Genomic DNA, 18,708 nt, shown 5'->3' on the forward strand with positions numbered 1-18,708 from the left:
GTTGCGTACTTGTAAGAATCCTCTCTTTTTAAAGTAAGAGGTTTTCTTCATTAATTAAGCGTGTTTGGGGCTGTTTAAGTCAGTCTAATTGATTTTTAGTTGAACACTCTCTTTGAGGTCCAAAACTGAGCCATGAGAAATAAACTGGTAATATATATTTTTTGTTAACCCAAGGCATCCCACCCCAAAGCAACCAGGGCATCGGGAAAAGGATGCATGTCGGCTGCCCAATGACCTACCAAGATTGGAGAGGTAATGGCTATCTTACCAAGAGAGCCCAAGTGATCACCTGAGAGAAGGTAGGGCATCGAACCAAGGGTGCTTGTTGGCTGCCTAGGGGCCTACCAAGTCCTGCAAAGGTGGATGGAATCAACAATGATTTTTTGTTTTTTGAGGGGTTGTTGGTGTGATTTGTTCAAAAGATTTAGCATTAAGTGATGGTTTCAAATCAGTTTTCATCTTATTAAGTCATTGTGTCTTGACGTACGGGAAAAATAAGGATGGATTGCCCCATGACCTTCATACAACAAGCAAAGCAATCCCACGCACTACTAGGATAAGTACCTAGGGATACCTAAGTGTGTGTGTATGCCAATCATATGGGAATATGTGGAGAGAAAGACAAAGATGGGTAAGCAAGCAAAGCCAATATGCAAGCATAGGAAGAAAAAAAGTGTATTCGGAGACTGCCATGTGCAATGTCAAGAGTATGGTGGATCTAGAGTCGACCACTCCAAGGTTGACCGAGAAAGAGATAAATGCGCACGGATGCATGTTTATATAAATAGAATGCCAATGCATGGGGTAATGCAAAGGAGGATGTAAATATTCATGCTCATGCAGAATGCGATGCAATGGTGTCACTTGAATAGTGCCCTCTCAGGGGAATTGTCCACTTGCCCAAGCACCCTTTTATAATCATGTCATCTTGATAGTACGGATGAAGTTACAAATGTCCAAAATAGATAATACAAAATATATAAATGTTTGAAAGTAAAAAATTGTAAATATCGTCACTGTCACTATTAAGAGAAGGAAATGGTTCCCTCTCAAACCGGAAGGAGAAGTAAGAGGAAAGCATTGGTAATTTCTCTACAATGGAATGATAGATATGAGCATCAAAAGGCTGACCGGAAGTATCCTTGTGCAAATGGAATTTCCACAGTGAGATCTCAAGAATAGGCCATAAAAATCAATAGATTAGCCAGAGGGGTGAGCTTTTTTATCTTGTCATTAAGAGTGTGCGTATAACCACGACTATCGAAAACTCTGAAGTAAGAAATAATAGGCCGAGAGTGAAAAAATGCCGGTACAATGTCATTTTAGGGACCGCCATAGTCAGGGCAGCACTTGAGGATGTACAATGAAGTGTGAACAACCTCAACCCAAAGGCACTCAGGGAGCTCTATTGCAAAGAGCATAGAGCGTGCCATATTTAGGACAATCTGGTTCATATGCTCTACGACTCGATTCTATGTAGGGAAGTTGGTAGAGGTGAGCTAGGATGAGATGCTGTGCTTCTATAGAAACTCAAAGAACTCATGAGAGGTAAACTCATCACTAGAATCACTCCTCATAGTACCCACACAACATCCAATCTAGTTATGAACCAGTAGTACCCAAGCACTGAAACATGTAAAGGTGTTGGACTTGTGCTTGAGGAAGTACATCCACATCTATCTAGAAAAATCATCCACGATAAAAAAGTACAGTACGCCATTTAAAGTGATAGTGGTTGTGGAACCACAAAGATATACATGAATGAGCCTAAGAGGTTTAGGAGCACGAGTGAGAGACTATTGAGAAAAGAGTGTGTGATGCTACTTACCTAGTTGACATACTTTACAGATCTCTCGAGATAATTTTAGGCGTGGAAGACCCTCAATCGTCACTTGGCGCGACAACTCATAAAGGGAGTTGTAGCCAAGATGTCCTAAGCAAAAATGCCAAATACGCTTAAGAGTCCGTGGGCTCTTTGGGGGACATGATAGACATCATCTAGCGAAGTGAGATTGAGATTTAGGTTATTCGGAAAACTAACGCAACGTTGGGCTTGGATCTTGACGGAGGAGTTTTTTCCTACACGGATACTCTTGGCTGCAAGGGCTTGGGAAATAAAAATGTCCGCTCTAGAAGTCATGTGATGGGTGGCTTCACTGTCCATAAACCAAACAGGTGCTGATATGCTCGGTTGTGATGAGCGGGCCTTTGCAGTTACCTCGTCGGGAGAAAACTTGCGAATGTGAACGAGACTCACATCTAACGTCTCTAGCGAGATGATGTGGGCCTCTCAAGACTAGTCAGACAAACCCTCTGGAGTTGAGTACTTTGCCGACTGTGACGGCTGACCGGTGGTAGTGTGGATCTAGCCTTGCCACTACTCTTGTTGAGGTTTGCCACAACCTGCGTCCCTTGACATGGTTACTCGTTTGGGGTGCGGGGGTTTGATTCTTAGATTTGGGCTGTGTACCTCTTGCCTTAGATTGACACTCGTCATCATAATGGCCAATCTTTTGACAATGTTGACAATTCTTCTTAGGTACATTTTGCCATCCAGGATTAAAAGTAGATTGGGTGGTTCCTTGGGATTCACTAGTCTTGTTTTGATTTTGATTTTGATTTGAGTTTTGCTTGCCCTTGCTTTGTTACCCCCTTTGAGAAGATGCAATGAGAGCCCCCTTCATCGAGGACATGTTATGAAATTGATCGAATAACAGTGTGTAACGTAATAGATGATACTCAAACTCATAAAATGTAGGCATGTGAGGTTGTAAAATCATCAGCTGCACAAAATGAAAATATTATCTTGGCAGCTTGTTAAGGAAGAGGGTAACCTGATCATTCGAGGACTTAGGAGCCCAAGTGGTTGAGAACTCAGCGAGGAGACGTCGATACTCAACCAACTTGACTTTCAAGTTATCCTTGTTAGTGATTTTGAAAATTTGGAGCTCATGATCCAAATTGATGTGACAGGTTCTATCTCTAGCTGCATAGCGGTCAATCAAGTATGCCTAACACTCGGATGATAAGTTGAATTGCTAAAGCTAAGAGTGAAACCCAGGTAACAAGCCCTGCATAAGCTCGATAATAGCAGAGGTGTTATGAGCCTTCCATGAGTGAACGACCTCATATGGAGCAAGAGCGAGATGAGGTTGGGGTTCTAAACCCTAAACTAAATCCTATAGGTTCTAAGAGTCTAAGACATGCCTCATCATATTTGACCAAGTGGTGTAGTTTGACCAGTTGAGACAAGTTTTGTCATTAAATGCATGCTTGGCAGATGAGGAGCTAGAACCATGAGGTGTCTAGGAAGATGGATAGATGGAATAAGATGGACGATTAGATATTGATGGTGGTGGTTAATGAGAAGTAGGAGGGGGTAAAGGTGGATAGGTGAAAATAGGCTTCTGATGTGCAATGAGTACCGATTGTTGCGAAGGTGCCGAAACAAACATAGATCCATATGACATCGTAGATATAGGTGGAGGCACTAGGACACAATAGCCTTGTTCAAATATCGGTTGGGACACAATATAATGATCGAATGGTCCACTAGGTAATGCCATAGAGGCAAACTGTGATACCAAACAATCCACACTCGAGTATGTCTAGGATGCACTCCCAGAGAAGGTCGAGCTTCTATGACATGTACACCACCACCTTGAGACTGGTATCTAGAGGTCCTAAAGGTTGTGCCTAAATGCGCAAAACCCCCCATTGTGGTGTGTTGTGGTGGATAATGTGGTGCACTTAATGGAAGCAAAAAGGAAGGTGCAGTGGAAGATGAGGGAGGGATGGGTGGGAGCTTAAAGGGATTTGTGATCGATGTTATCGTGGAAAACATCGTAGGTTCCTTTTGTCCATTAAATGCATTAGATAAAAATGCACCTACTCCAAATTGACCATGAGAAATCAGATCATTTGAAGGAAAAGGAAGGGTAGGAATACTTACAAATTCTTCTTTTAGCTTCTTACCTAGTTTTGAGTTCATGAAGAAATACCTATCTTCCTATTACTTACAAACCAAAGAGTCCCTTATTGATGAACATCTCCCGTTCAGCAGAAAATACAGAATCAATTGGCATAGAATATGAAATAATAGGGTTTATACCTGGCATTGGAGAAAAGAAGTCTGGAAGTGATGAGCCAAGTTTCACTTGTGATCCTTCTCTCTACCTCTCTCTTGTAGCCTCTTGGGGTCTCCTTATACTCCCTTGTGCCTCTCCATGCCTCATATTTATAATGAATTAGAGAGGAGGGGATAAGGCTGAGAACAAGAGTGGAGGGGCTCTTGGAAGACTCAGTGATCTGATGCTCAAATCATAAATCTGATGGTTGCATTGGCTCCAAAAGGGGGGGTAAAACCACAAGACACTTGCTTAGAAAGCTCTCAGTTCACTCCTTCTTCTTTTCTTTGTTCGAAGTGTTGTCTACTGCCTGTAGACTGCAATCGCGGCATGCGCAATTTCGCCAATCACTTTTCTTTAGTTTTTTCTTTTTATAAAATCTCCAAAACTAACTAAAATATCACTTGTCTTTTCTTTTAAATGACATCCAGTTCTATCTTTTTAGGATACTAGTGATTAATATAGCTCATAAGTCTCGTTCACGTTGTAACTTTTGTGAAGGGTGGCTACGGTTCTTGTCAATCTGAGAAAAATATCAAATTTACGACTCTCGATTTTTTAAATATATTTTTAAATTAAATAATAATTACTAGCTATTAATGCTAGTTAGTTTTTACCTTAGTTAGTCTTTAGTTAGTAATCTTACTAACTTATTAACTGACTAACTAACTTTCGAACTAACCAACTAACTTTTATTACGTGGAAATATTACACTGCAGAAGAGCTAACCTCAAAGCAGCCATATGAAAATTAACATCCAATTGAGATACTCCCCCTATCCTTTTAGGAGTAGTCACGTGCTGCCATGAAATCCACACTTGACCTAGGCGATTTCCTTTCTTCTTCCATAACATGAATCAGATAGGTTGGACGGATTCCAATAGGGACTTGTTAGTCCAAGGAAGCAAAGGCAAGAAAAACGAAATTATGTTGATCATAATGCATTGTGCAACTTTAAGTCTCACATGGAGAGGCCAGCCTTGTGACTTTCAATACATAAACCGATCATGAATACGAGATGCCATCCAATCCAACAAGGCATGAGGAGCCACCTCCACCCTAATAGGATAACCCAAGTGTCTAGTTATATTCAACGTTAATCTCTCTCTCTCTCTCCCATGAAGATAATTGAATTAAATGGCAATATTTACATCAGGTCAGCTTAGAAAAACAGAACAAACACAAATCAAGATGAAGGGCTTCTAAGACCATAACCCACAAACATCACACAGAAAGAATAGCCGAAGTGGAGCGACTGAATATCCAGCCAAGGAGTAGCTATGTGAGGAAGAACTAGGTTAGCTAAAACTATAGAGCAGATCTACCATAACTATAAGCCACAAACATGGGCCACGTGACCATGGATACCTGAGGCAAAATAAAAAATGAAGGCATTCCGAGTATGCCAAATATGCCACAAAGTTGTTCAACTAAGGAAATGGAAAAGGTAAGAATGATTTGATTGCAAGGCGGACCTAGAAGGCATCCTTCCCATAATCCACAAACAAGCTGATATCCACTGTTGAGTCACTGAGAACCACACATGGGAAACAATACTCCAAATCTGTCGAGCAACAGGGCAAGAGATGAAGAAATGAATAAATGTCTCATCGCATGTCCCATCTCTTAACCTCAACCATCTAATGATAGATCTAATTAGGTGACTTGTTCTCAAAATCATTAGGCAGCACAAATATCCAATCCCACCAAGGAGTCGAGAGTTGTAAAGCAGGTAATGGAGAGTACCTTAGAAGCTGCTCTTGTAAGGACAACCAAATGTCATGATAGCCACGAGGCACCCAAAAGTACTAATGAATGCTTTGGAAAGAATAAAGATGGGGATACCTAGAAATGACACCATCATGGACTATTTGCAATACCAAGTGAGCCATCCGATTAAACTTCTCTCTCTGCAAATCTTTAGGAGGCCAGTCCAACAACCTGGAGGTAGCCAACACTTCTCCTTGCAGTGAATTCTCCTCCTTATGAAGATTAGGAGGGCACCAAAATGCGAAATGAAAAATCTCTTGTCAAGATGCAATCAAATGAGAAAGGAGAAAAGATTGGGAGACCTTAATAGGCCTCGTGGAATTCAACACATGCCGCTAGGAAACTTGAATAACCATGCGACTATGCGAGATACTTGTCTTTTCAATGAAAAACTTTGCAATATCTGTCCAGGAATGACTTTGCACACATAAGGCCTGCAAAAGTGCCAATCTCAAAGCAACCAAAATTAACATCAAATAAAGTTGCTCCTCCCATCCTTTTAGGAGAAATCACATGCTTCTAAGAAATCACAGTTGATCCAAATGATCCCCTTTCTTTTTCCACAACATGAAGCAGATAAGCTGAACTAAAAAGGGACTCCTTAGTCCAAGGAAGTAAGGGCATAAAAAACGAGATCATATTGATCATGATGCATTGAGTAAATTTAAGTCTCATATGAAGAGGCCAGTCTTGAGATTTCTAGTACATAAACCGATCATGTATACAGGAAGACATCCAATCAAGCAAGGCACGATGAGCTACATCCACACCAATAGGATAGCCCAAGTGTCGGGTAATATCTCCTTTAGAAATCACAACTCTTTGCAACCCAAAGCTTGCAAATCACTCTCCGTACAAGAAATCTAGATTTCTAAGCGTTAATATGAATCCCCGAAGCTAAAGTAAAGAGATTTCACGTAACCATTGCTTGATTCACATTAGTCTGATCAGCCTTGAGAAACATAAAGGAATCATCAGTTGACCCAAAAGTTGGGCACCACTAGGAAGAAACAAACCAACGATCTCACCTTGATCAACCAACTTATCCAAGAAAGAGAGCATTGGGTGAGTGACTAAGGTAAATAGCAAAGGATTGATAGGGCAACCTTGCCGAAGAGAACGAGACAAGGCAATTTCATCAATGATCCCCCCATTAAGTACAATACTTGCCACAACACCCTAACTAATGGTATTAGCAAGAGAAGTCAGCAAGGACCAAAGCCCATGGTAGACATCAGTTCCCGCAAGAAAGACCAGTTGACATGATCAAATGCCTTTTCAAGATCAAGCTAAAGCATAACAATTTGTTGGCCAGAGGCTTTGGCATAATCGATCCCTAGTTGAACATATTTTATTTGGTTTTTCTTTTTGGAAGGATCTCTCTTGAAATCTAAATGCCTGAGTTGCATAGCCAGTATGTGAAATGGACAAGAATGTCTAGTAAGTCAAGACTGGACAGGTAAGGTCCAGTACAAGTCTGGAAGAGACTGATGGCACTGTAGATTAACAAGCCTGGAAGAGACTTGTGAAAGTGTATATGGACAAGTGTGTTGAAGAACTAGCCTGGAAGAGACTAGTTCAAAGTGAAGATGGACAAATCTTCAGGAGATTAGTCCATGTGGAGTCATCAGTGGAAATTCACTTTCAGTTGAGCTACATTACAGATTTTGATGTAGCCATAGTCTGCAAAGATGGTCAGAAGGCTAGTGGGATGCAATGGAAGCAACTCCTAAAATTTAGGGAGTTACTATTTTTGGACCCCAGAATCTGTTCGTGTCATTATCTTCGTTTTTGTATGAGGATTAATCCTTTGGTCTATGCCGAGTTCAAATTTTGAACCGAGGATGGAGAATTTTAGACCGAAAGGTTTAAACAGGAAAATTGTTACATGTATGCCATGTGTCACAATTTGGGCATAAATTCCCAAAAGAGAGAGAGAGGGCAGCACAAAAACGAGTTTCAATGGATGGGGGGCTCATTTTGTGAAAGGGGGATGGATTGTTGCAGATGGAGAGCTCTTGAGAGCTGGTCTACCTTGTCTATGATGCACAGAGGCTTGAGCTTGCTTCCTATTCTCTCTCCTTCTCTCCCTGACAGTATGGTTATGCTGCAGAATCAAGGGCCTTTCTTCTGATTTAGGTACAGCTGTGTGGGAATATGCTGTTTTTTCATGAGGCAAGAGCCTCCTTTCTCCAGGAACAGGAGCAGTTGTTTGCTGCCCACAAGCAAGGACAGGTGAGGGTGGTAACCTCACCAAGTAAGTGTCTGAAACAGCACTGAATCAGTACAGTTTTTGGACTGTTCAAAGGTTAATTCAAAGCCCAATTGATGTCAAAATCAAGGGGCACTTGGCCCAGATGATGTAGGACAGTGCAGGGAACAATATGAGCTGAAAACAGGTCTCAGAACAGGTCTGAACCAGTAATTACAGTGGGCAGAATAGTGCAGGGAACAGTATGTGTTGTAAACAGGTCTCAAAACAGGTCTGAACCAGTAATTATAGCAGACTGAAATGGTCAATTCTGCACTCCAACCAGAAGTTTCAGACTTGGGCAGAGTTTTCCCTCCTGGTCAACTTGATTTGGGTCAGCAATTGTACTGTTATGCTGTCAAATTTCACCCAGAATAGGTGAAAGACAGCCCATTGTACTTTCTCTCTTTAAAAATAAAGAAATACCGCAAGGGGCGCCTGACTTAGGGGCCAACAGGGTGTCTGTGTGGCAACGGGAGCATTCTAGCTTCCTGTATTTCTTCTTGATTCTGTGTCTTTAAGTTCAGGTAAAGTGGATGACTGTAAATTGGGTGAAAGCATTTATGTATTTTGGTTGTACACTACCACCCTTCCCAGTGAACAGGCCGGCTACATGTCCTGTATGGATGACCAAATTTCCCTGTATCCACGAGGCACCCTAAAGTATTGACAAATATGCCTAAAAGAATAAAGACGGGTTTGCCCGTGAATAATACCATCACCGACTGTCTTCAGCCCCAACCTAGCCATCCGATTAAACTTGTCTCGTTGCAAATCTTTTTGTGGCCAATCCAACAACCTTGAGGAAGCTAGTGTCTCTCCTTGCAGTCAATTTTCCTCCTTACGAATATCCGAAGGACGCCAAACTGCAAAATGAAGCATCTCGTGCCAGGAAGCTATCAAATGAGAAAGGAGAAAAGCCTCGGAGACCTTTATAGGCCTCGAAGAGTTAAGCGCATGCCACCAGGAAGGATGAATAATCGTGCTACCATGAGAGATGCCAATCTTTTCCATGAAGAATTTGGCAATATCTAACCAAGGATGACAGTGAATACATAAATTCTACAATAGGGATAGCCTCAAACGGCCATATGCAAATTAACATCCAGCAAAGTTGCACCCCCCATTCTTTTCGGAGTGGTCATACGCTACCAGGAGATCCATACTTGCCCCAAACAATTGCCTTTCTTTTTCCAGAGCATAAGTTTGATAGGCTGAACCAAATCCAAAATGGACTTCTTAGTCCAAGGAAGCAAAGGCAGAAAGAACGAGATCATACTGATCATAATACTTGAGTCACTTTTAGTCTAACATGTAGAGGCCAACTTTGGGATTTCGAGTACATGAACCTGTCATGAATTTGGGAGGCCATCCAATTCCCAAAAAGGCACGGGGAGCAACCTCCACACCAACAGGATATCCCAAGTGTCTGGTTATAGTGCCCCTTGTGATCACAATTTCATTCCAGCCCAAGGCCTGCAGATCATTCTCTGTATAGGAGAGAAGGGTGGATTTCTGAGTATTAATGTGAAGACCCGATGCCAAAGCAAAAAGATTCCAGGCCACCATTGCCGAATTAACATTTATACGCTCCGCCTTGAGGAACATAAAAGAATCATCTGCTAAAGATTGATCTAGAAGCTGGTCACCACCGAGAAGAGTTAAGCCAAGTATCTCACCTTGAGCTACCAACTTATCCAGTAATGAGAGCATGGGGTGAGTTACCAAAGCAAATAGCAAAGGGCTGAGAGGACAACCTTGCCGAAGGGACCTAGATAAGGCAATTTCCTCCGTAATCCCTCCATTAAGAGCAATATGGGCCACAACACCCTGGCTGATGGTGTCAACTAGAGAAATCATACGGGGCTCAAAACCCATTGTAGGCATTAATTGCCACAAGAAAGACCAGCTGACATGATCAAATGCCTTCTCAATATCCAGCTAAAGCATAAGAACCTGTTGGCTAGAAGCTTTGGCATAGTCAATTCCGAGACGAACATTCAAAATGTTGTGCATTATATTCTGATCTTTAATAAAACCGTATTGATGTGGATGAGTGAGGTGCGGAAAAACTTTTTGTAATCTGTTGGGAATAATTCTGGAGAAGATTTTATATAACAATTCCATAACAAAAATGGGTCTCCGTTGTTTCAAAGAGGTCAAAGAGGGAACCCTGGGCAACAACCCGATGACAGCAATCTTCCAATCCGAAGGCATCATACCAGAGTTCCACACCTGCTGACACAAGCGAGTTAATGGGTTCTTAAGCAATTGCACATGGGCTGGAAACAACTCATTAGGAAGCCCATCCCAGCCTGGACTTTTCCTTCGAGGCAAGTGAGACAACACTTCTTCCACTTCTTCTTCAGAAATATCAGCCTCCATTAGATTCACCCATTTTGGTTTGACCTAATTACTAACCATGTTACAAATATATGTTTGAGCAAAGAGAACAGCATCGGAAAGAATTTCTTGTGGACCCAACAAGGCTCTATGGAAGTCAGCAGTCATCCGAATAATAGAGGCAGGATCGGTCACCATATCACCTTGCTGATCCTTTAAGTGCACAATATTTTTCCAGGCACATTTTTGATGCAGACGTGCAAAAAATTGATGAGTTTGACAGATATTATCATGTAAAGCTTCAGCTTTGGCCAATAGTTTGTATTTTGCATATTCCTCTTCTTGAAGAGATTGGACCCTGCCTTTCAGCCATTCAATGCATGTGAGCAAGTCATCATTGGAATCCCCAGTTTGACACAGAGACAAGGAATGAGCTAATAAGGATTGAGCATGCTGCAATTCAGCTTGAAACGAGGAAGCATGCTGAATACCATATTGTTGCAATAATGCTCGCACGTAATCCCTAAAAACCGCCCATGCTTCCATCCCTGTAGATAGGACCCTTCAGCTAAAAGAGGCTATCAGTTGTTGAATACCTTCCAAAAACTGATTTTACTACAAAAAAAATTGATTAAACTGGAGAGGCAAACGTGCAAGGAGAGCCTTAAATACATGAACAGGTTTGTGGGTCATTTCTAGGACCAAAGGGTAATGATCTGACAAAACATGCTATTTTTCCACGCGCATATCGATGACTGCAGGAAGAAAAGAGTCACTTTGACAGATGTATATCCTATCTAGTCTGGCCTAAGTCTTTGGATGCTGAAAAGAATGATAAGTGTATCCAGCTTGTGATGGATACATCCAAGACCACATGCCCTGTTTCAAAGATGCCGTAGCAAGAGCATCCCAAGCCTATCGTTTAGGACCATCCATAACCAAATGCGGAGAGGTCGCTTGATTTGCAGAAACACAGGCATTAAAATCACCCATAACAAAGCCTTGACGAGCCATGGCAAGGCAGTGCAGGTCTTCCCAAAGCTGACGACATTCCCTTGCATTAGGAGGAGCATATACGCCTACCATCCACAAAACCTCACCCTCATAAATTATTTCAAGAATAAAAAATCGGCTGCAAGGGTCTTGAGAGACCGACGATGGTTGTACGGAGGATTTGATAGCCAACATAACTCCCGATTTGTGCGGACGACGACCACTAAAGAAAACTGCGTAATTCTTATATACATATGAAGATCCAGTCAAAGCGTGTTGTTTATGCTCTACAGCACAGAAAACATCTCATTTTCCAGCTAGCATCACTTTCCACAACCGATACTGCTTTCTGCTCGAAGAAATACCTTTCACATTCCACAGAGCAATTTTCATGATGAATCACAAATGAGAAGAACTACTGAGCGGCCGCTTTCCCTTTGTTGAGAAACACGGATCTAGAGCTATGCTAGCTATGGCGGACGAAGGTTATAAACATAAAACATGATTGAGATAAAGAATTGTAACTCAAGTGAATTAGGTTCCAAGATAGATTAACTTGGACCCAATGGTTCTCAAAACTAGAGGGAGGAGTCTCTAGAGATGCGCATGGAAATCCACCACCTCTACCCAAATTGGACATGCCTGTCTCAGCACCTCCTGAAACTCAGCCATGGGCCTCCAAGGGACCACATAAACTAGTTGCCCATCCATAAACAAAGGAATGCGTTGCATAATAAGAGCCCGTACTTCTGCAGAACAAAAAGAACCTCAAAGAACCCCTTCGGGCCATCATAGATCTCTTCCACCAGGGGGACCTGCATACGCCCTGAAACATCTTCGGAGCACTATTCAAAACTAGCAAGCATAGACTGCAGCCAAGCATGAATTCTGGTGATCAAAGGAGTCCTTCCAGTAAAATAAAATACGGCTTCCCTCTCATGGAAAGCAACTATCTATTGTAAAACCAGGTCGGTTCCCATGACTGCAACTACTTGATCCCCATCCGGTAGTGTGTTAGCTTTATCCTCATTACAATGGACATAATCTGACATAAGATTGGCAATGGCCAGCATGATTTGTAAAGATCCATCGGGCTCTGAACACGAAACATGAACCTCTGGCTGAGACAAATTTGGGCCTAAGACCGGTTCTTCGACCAACATCCTACAACGTTTGCCCATCTCTTCACTACCCTGCAATGGCCCGAGTTTATCAGCTTAGGAATCACCATCCAGATTGGCAAAGTCTTTGTCATTCCCTTGCCCAACTCGAGAAAGGCCATATCGATGCCATTAGATTCCTGCAGATTAGCCATAGCAGAACCAGATTCCGAACACAGAAAGGGATATAACTAGAATTCTTTCTCTCTCTCTCACTCTCTCTCTCACTCTCTCTCTCACACACTCTTTCACTATACAGGGGCAGGTCTGCTCTCGTTATCGGTGCACAGGGGCAGATTGCACGTGTAATAATGTCTGGTCTGCAGGCTCTGGATAAGGGCACTCAGAGGATGCGCAGCAGACTGCACAGGACAGCAGATCTCGGTTACTGCCTGGGTGTGTGAAGGTTGGCCACACAGAGGCGAGACAGAGTTTTCCCTTCACCTGACACAGGGACTGTGACTGAGGAGCAGATCTGGGCGAAACTCTGATCGCAGAGCAGAAATGGCAGTGGCAGATGACAGGCATGCAGGGGCAGGGCTTGTGGAAGGCTGGAACGGGCCAGGCGGAGGCACAGAAGCACAGTACCCTGTCGAGGTGGAACGGCAGAAGCAAGAGACGAAGAGCACCGTCGAGTGTGGGTTGCAACGAACCGGAAAGGCAGGCGCATGAAGGAAGGCAGGTGCAGACGACGCTGGGCTTTAACGTGGAGCCCCGAGGCAGCGGACTGCACGAACGAGAACGGAAGACGCAGAGGCGAGAGATGGAAACCCTGGGCAGGGGCCCGTTGCATCCCCACCATCACGTTTGCCATCTCACTAATGATCTCTCTCTCTCTGTCTCTCTCTCTCTCTTTGCGAGGCTGCAATCATCAGTTTGCAGGTTGTCTTTCTCTGCCACATCAGTTTGCAGGTCTTCACTTTTGTCACACCAACTGCAAGCTACAGGGCAAACTATCTCTGCCATGTTAGCTTGAGCACAGCACATCAGTTTGCAGGTTGCCAGGTTACAGGTCTCTCTGCCTTGTCAGTTTGCAGGACATCTGCTAGAGAGGAAGTGTGCTGATGCAAGAGCCTGGCGATGAAGCAGAGCAGCCCATGGTGACCTCTCACACACACTCTCTCTATTGTGTGTGTGCGTGTGTGTGTGAACAGTGATGGTCGTGCTGAGAGATTGTATGCTGAACAGTGACGCTGAAGAGTGATGATCATGTTGACCAGTGATGCTGAACAGTAATGGTCTCATGTCGGTGTCGAACTGAAATGTCTTGTGCTGGGTAGCGATGCTGAATAAAGAGTAGTGCTGAACAGTAATTGCCTTGTGCTGAGAGATTGTATGGTGGTGATACTCTGAACCTCTGTAATAATGCAGAAAAGATAACAATGCACGGAGTTCTGTCTCATCACAGTTTTGATCAACACAACACAAGGTGCATGGCCAGTGCAAACTGAGTGTGAGGACTGAATCAACAGCTCAGACTGAGAGTGTGGATAAAATGAACAATGCAGAGTGAGATTAAGGACTGAATGAATAGTGCAGACTGTGATTGTGGACTGAAATGAACAGTGCAGATTGATGCAGCAACAGTGTGACACAGCAGGTCAAGTGAGCCTATTGTGATGCAACAGGGCACCCATGATTGCAGAGACTGACAGAAATGTCTGCAGTAACCGAGGGAATATCTGCAGTGATTGACAGGATATACTTGCAGTGACTGATGATCTGTGTTTGCAATGACCGATGGGACAGTTTGCAGTGACAGTTTGTGTCTGACGGGACACTCTGAGAGTAAAATATTTTGGTACTATGAATGCAATAGTACATACTTTGGTACAAATTCTGCTGCAGCAAACATGGGTGAACCAACATCTCCTGGAAAACAGGGTGATACCCTGGATGAAGAACAATCCTTCCAAACCCCCCCAAGACTTTACGGAGATGCATGCATGATGCACCCACACCAACAAGCATTAATAGGTGCTCAAATGTTGCAAATTTATTGAAAACGATAGGCATGGGAGGCATGGAGTATATGAAATCCTTCATATGAGCTGAAATTAAAGAGATGGAAATCCTTCATATGAGCTGAAATTAAAGAGATGTATTTATCAATGTATGACAAAATACAATAGGAAATGAAAACATAGATACAAACATTCATTAGTTAGTGGGAACATGTTAAATACAAAAGACAGATGCAAGCATTCGTAAGTGAGTGGGAACACGGTAAATACAACAAAATAAAGTCAGAATTATAGGCTGAAATGACGGACAACCTTGTGAATTTGGACACGACTTGGAGATTGGAAATGGAAAGTTTGAAAAAGTACACTAATACTTGCATAATCATCAAAGATGAAGAAATCACTCAACTCAAATTGGAGTTGGATGCATGCACGAAAGACCTAGTGGCATAGAGAAAGAAACTTGATGTGCAAAGGCCATCATAGGACGCACCAAAACTAGAAAAAGAGATGGAATGCCTCAAAAAAGACATGCATACATGGGCAGATGTAGTTGAAGGAGCAAGGAAGAAAATGGAAACAATGGAACACGTTATTATGGAAAATGGAAACAATGGAACACGTTATTATGGAAAATGCTGAATGGATTGAGGTAGCAAAAAAGAACGAAGGGGGAGAGGCAAACAAAATAAAATTGATGAATGCAACCATAGAAGAAGCAAGACGAAAGAGTCGGTCACTCCAAATCCATGTGGTGGGATAGGCCAAGAAATGTACCCCAAAAGAAGATGCAACTACTCTAAGTGACAAAATGGGAGTAAAGGAAACACCCATCTTAGATGCATGGCACATGGGAGCCTCATTGGTCAAGAGAGGACGTATCCTCATGCTGAAATTTCAGAGTTTTTATGAGAGAACTTTTCTCACAAAACGTGAGGCTCTAAAAGGGGAAAAGATATACCTCGATGAGGATTTGACACCTGCCCAACTAGAACATACAAGAGCAAGCATACCTAGGATTTTGGAGGCAGAAAAGAAAGGAAAATATACAGTGTACAAAGATGGCATAGTGATTATTGCAGAACGTTGGTCACAATGACGTTGTGTGGTCTACAAGACAATTAGGGTGTCAATATGGAACTGTAATGGAGCATTCTGCCTAGATGTCAAATATTTTGAGGATAGTTTTCAAAATATGGACATAGCCATGTATATAGAAACACATCACTGTAAAAGGGGTGGATTGTTAGATGTTCATGGGTATAGATGGGAGAGCGCATTCTGCCCACATGCTAGAAAGCTTGGTAGCACTAGGGGTTTTGGAGGCATAGCCATACTCTTTTGCGTGCAAGTGATACAAAAAGACAAAGATGCACAATATATGTGGGTCAAGATGCACAGAGAAAGGCCACATGATGTTTTCATTGCTATATGCTATTTCTCCCTTTCAAATTTAAGATATGCATCACAAGATGGATCATTGTTTGATGGATCACTGTTTGATGTATTGTAGGAAGATATCATGAGATATGCTAGCTTGGGAGACATACTAGACAAAGTGACTTTTATATATAGGCCATGTTTAAGGAGATTGATGTAGACTAGGTTGGTACTTATGGAGCATACTTACTGGACAAGATTGAACGTCTTAAAATGTTTGAATCATAAGCAAGAAGCATGTACAATGGATTACTTGATGGGATCACCAACATTGATACTAGACATTAGAAACATTGAGATCTTGGGGTGCCCCATTGAAATAGCAACTGAACATGCCAACTTGACCTTCTTAGTTTATTGTGAACGTATGAGAGGTATATTATCGTACCCCCTAGACACTTAGATGCCACTTTGTAGAGGAGACCTCACACATAAATGGTGGCTCTGTATGTGATAGGATATAAATGCTAAATTGTGACAAATCATTAGAAGAATGCACAAGAGACTTGGCATAAGCTTTGCATACTTGAGCTATGTTTGTATTCCTATTCATCATATCATCAGGGAAGCCTCAATGCTCTATAGCTCCCCAAAATGGTTGGTATGATGATGAATGCAAAGACACTAGCACACAACTATAGAAGGAAATTGCTAATCAAAATTAGATAAGTGATCTTGAGTTAACAACAACTCTTGTCCGTCGCGTTGCCTGCTAGCCCGCCTCCCGAGTGTTCCTCATGCCCACCCGTGCTCATCGCCTTTGCTTGTAGCCAGCCGCCCCCTCCCCCCCCCCCCCCCCGCCCCTGCTTCTGGCCCCGCCTGTGGCCTCGCCCCCTGTGCGTTGCCCCCACCCCTTGGCCGTCGTCCCCGCATGTGGCCCTGCCTGTAGCTTGTCGCCCCTGCCTAGTGATGCCTACCGTGCCCATCACCCTACCTGTAGCCCAGAAGCGCGTATGCCCTACAAACCCCCGCCCCCCCCCCCCCCCCCCCCCCCCCCCCCCCCCTCCGGGCGTGCCACCCTGCTATCCCCCGCCAAGCAAGGCCTTGCGCCAGACTCCCCCCCCCTCTCGCGCTACCCCTGTCTCCTCTGCCTTGAGGCTTGGCAAGGCAAACACACCACTTGAGTGGAAAACAACTTCCCTCCCTCCCCTCGCCATCGACCCCTCCGCCAGTTGCTCCCTCCCCCTTGCAGCAACTCCCCCTCTCCGATAGCACAGCAGCGTGATAGGTAGGTTCTCAACAGGGATGCACAATAGAAACCTCTGGTCAGACGGCAGCACATTCTATGAGTGTCCCCCAATCAAACACCTTGTGCATCATCCTCTTTGAGGAACAACTCTTAGCCGTCCGTGCCACAGAGCTGGAGTTGAAAGAAATAGCGATCTTTGGTTAGGTCGTTGGACACTCCCTATCGAGGGCCCCAACTGCGGGATTGGCTCCACTCCACGCTGTGCATTGGCACAGCGCAGATCGCAGAGGCAGTCCTCATGGGCCAAGGGATCTTCATGGTTCGATTCGTCTCTGCGGATGCAACTTGTGAGCTAGTAGAGAGTGCATCCTATGCCTCCATGAAGAGGGTCATTTACATGGTTCCTGGTATAGTGGCTTCACAGTGGAGACATTTGCACTCCATAACGGATTTCTTAGATATCTAGTCACTTTACTTTCCCTAGACTGGCGGTAGAGTACCGCAAGTTAGTGGAGAACTTTGAACGGCTCTTCGGCACAGTTTTTCTTGCCTTCTCATAGATGCAGTGATAGCTCTGCAGGAGTCCCAAGGGTACGAGTGGCCGTGAAAGACATAGAGTATACCATAGTTCCTGGAGATTGAGGCAGGAGGTTACTCCTTTGGGCAACAGGTCATTGTGACTGGGCAACCAGGGCAGTGCCTGCGTTGCTACGACTTTGGGCATCAGCCAGCAGATTGCATGTGTTTCGGAGCCAAGGCGGCTCCGTCGACAGGCCCGCAGGTGGACGGTGACGGCTCCACACGGGTCCAGAGACGATGGAGCAGGAGATGGCAGGGGGGGCTGCAGCCAGCTCGTTAGACACGCTCCGGAGCACCCCCCTACTCGCCCCACCCGGTAGGACCGCAGTCCCCTCATCCACCACCGATATCACAGACTACCTCACCTGAGATCCCACAACCCCCACATCCACCCCCACCAACCATGCCCCCCCCCCCCACACTGACCCTGGCCCACAACTCCCCCCTTCCAGGGCCACCAGGCCCCCCCCCTTCCCCCCCCCCCCCCCCCCCCCCTCCCCACACCCACCACGTACTTCCGACCATTCCACCATTCCTCAATCCTCTTCCCCCTCACCAGCTTCCATGCCGAGAAGCCCCCCGATCCGCACCCGTTTCAAGTGATCCTCCCCGGACCCACTGTCAGGCGACTCAGAAGATGAAGAAGTCTGAAGACTAGAGGAATTCAGTCCGACACTCAATTGGCACGAGATCCGTTTCTCCTCCCAGCCTTGCCTAGTTAATTGCTGGCCACTCTCATTGTGATCCAATTGCCAGCCGTCAAATCTTAGTGAGTCCTACTATTCTTGGACCCTCTTTAATTCTAGGCTCCCCTAAACCCCGTTCGGGCGCCCAAGGCCCTGGACGGTCATGCCTCGTGCATGTTTCTCTTAATTTACCTTATAAATATAAC

At 44.1% G+C, this 18,708-nt stretch overlaps 1 protein-coding gene across 4 annotated transcripts in view; it reads left to right on the top strand.

Annotated features, from left to right (window-relative positions):
• LOC148041432 (putative glycosyltransferase) overlaps nucleotides 1-18,708 on the top strand; it is a 154,899-nt gene that overhangs the window by 65,796 nt on the left and 70,395 nt on the right. The window lies entirely within an intron of this gene.

This window comes from Lygodium microphyllum, chromosome 1 (genome assembly GCF_053477565.2).
Source record: "Lygodium microphyllum isolate KBCC chromosome 1, Lygodium_microphyllum_v1.1.10, whole genome shotgun sequence".
NCBI lineage: Eukaryota > Viridiplantae > Streptophyta > Polypodiopsida > Schizaeales > Lygodiaceae > Lygodium > Lygodium microphyllum.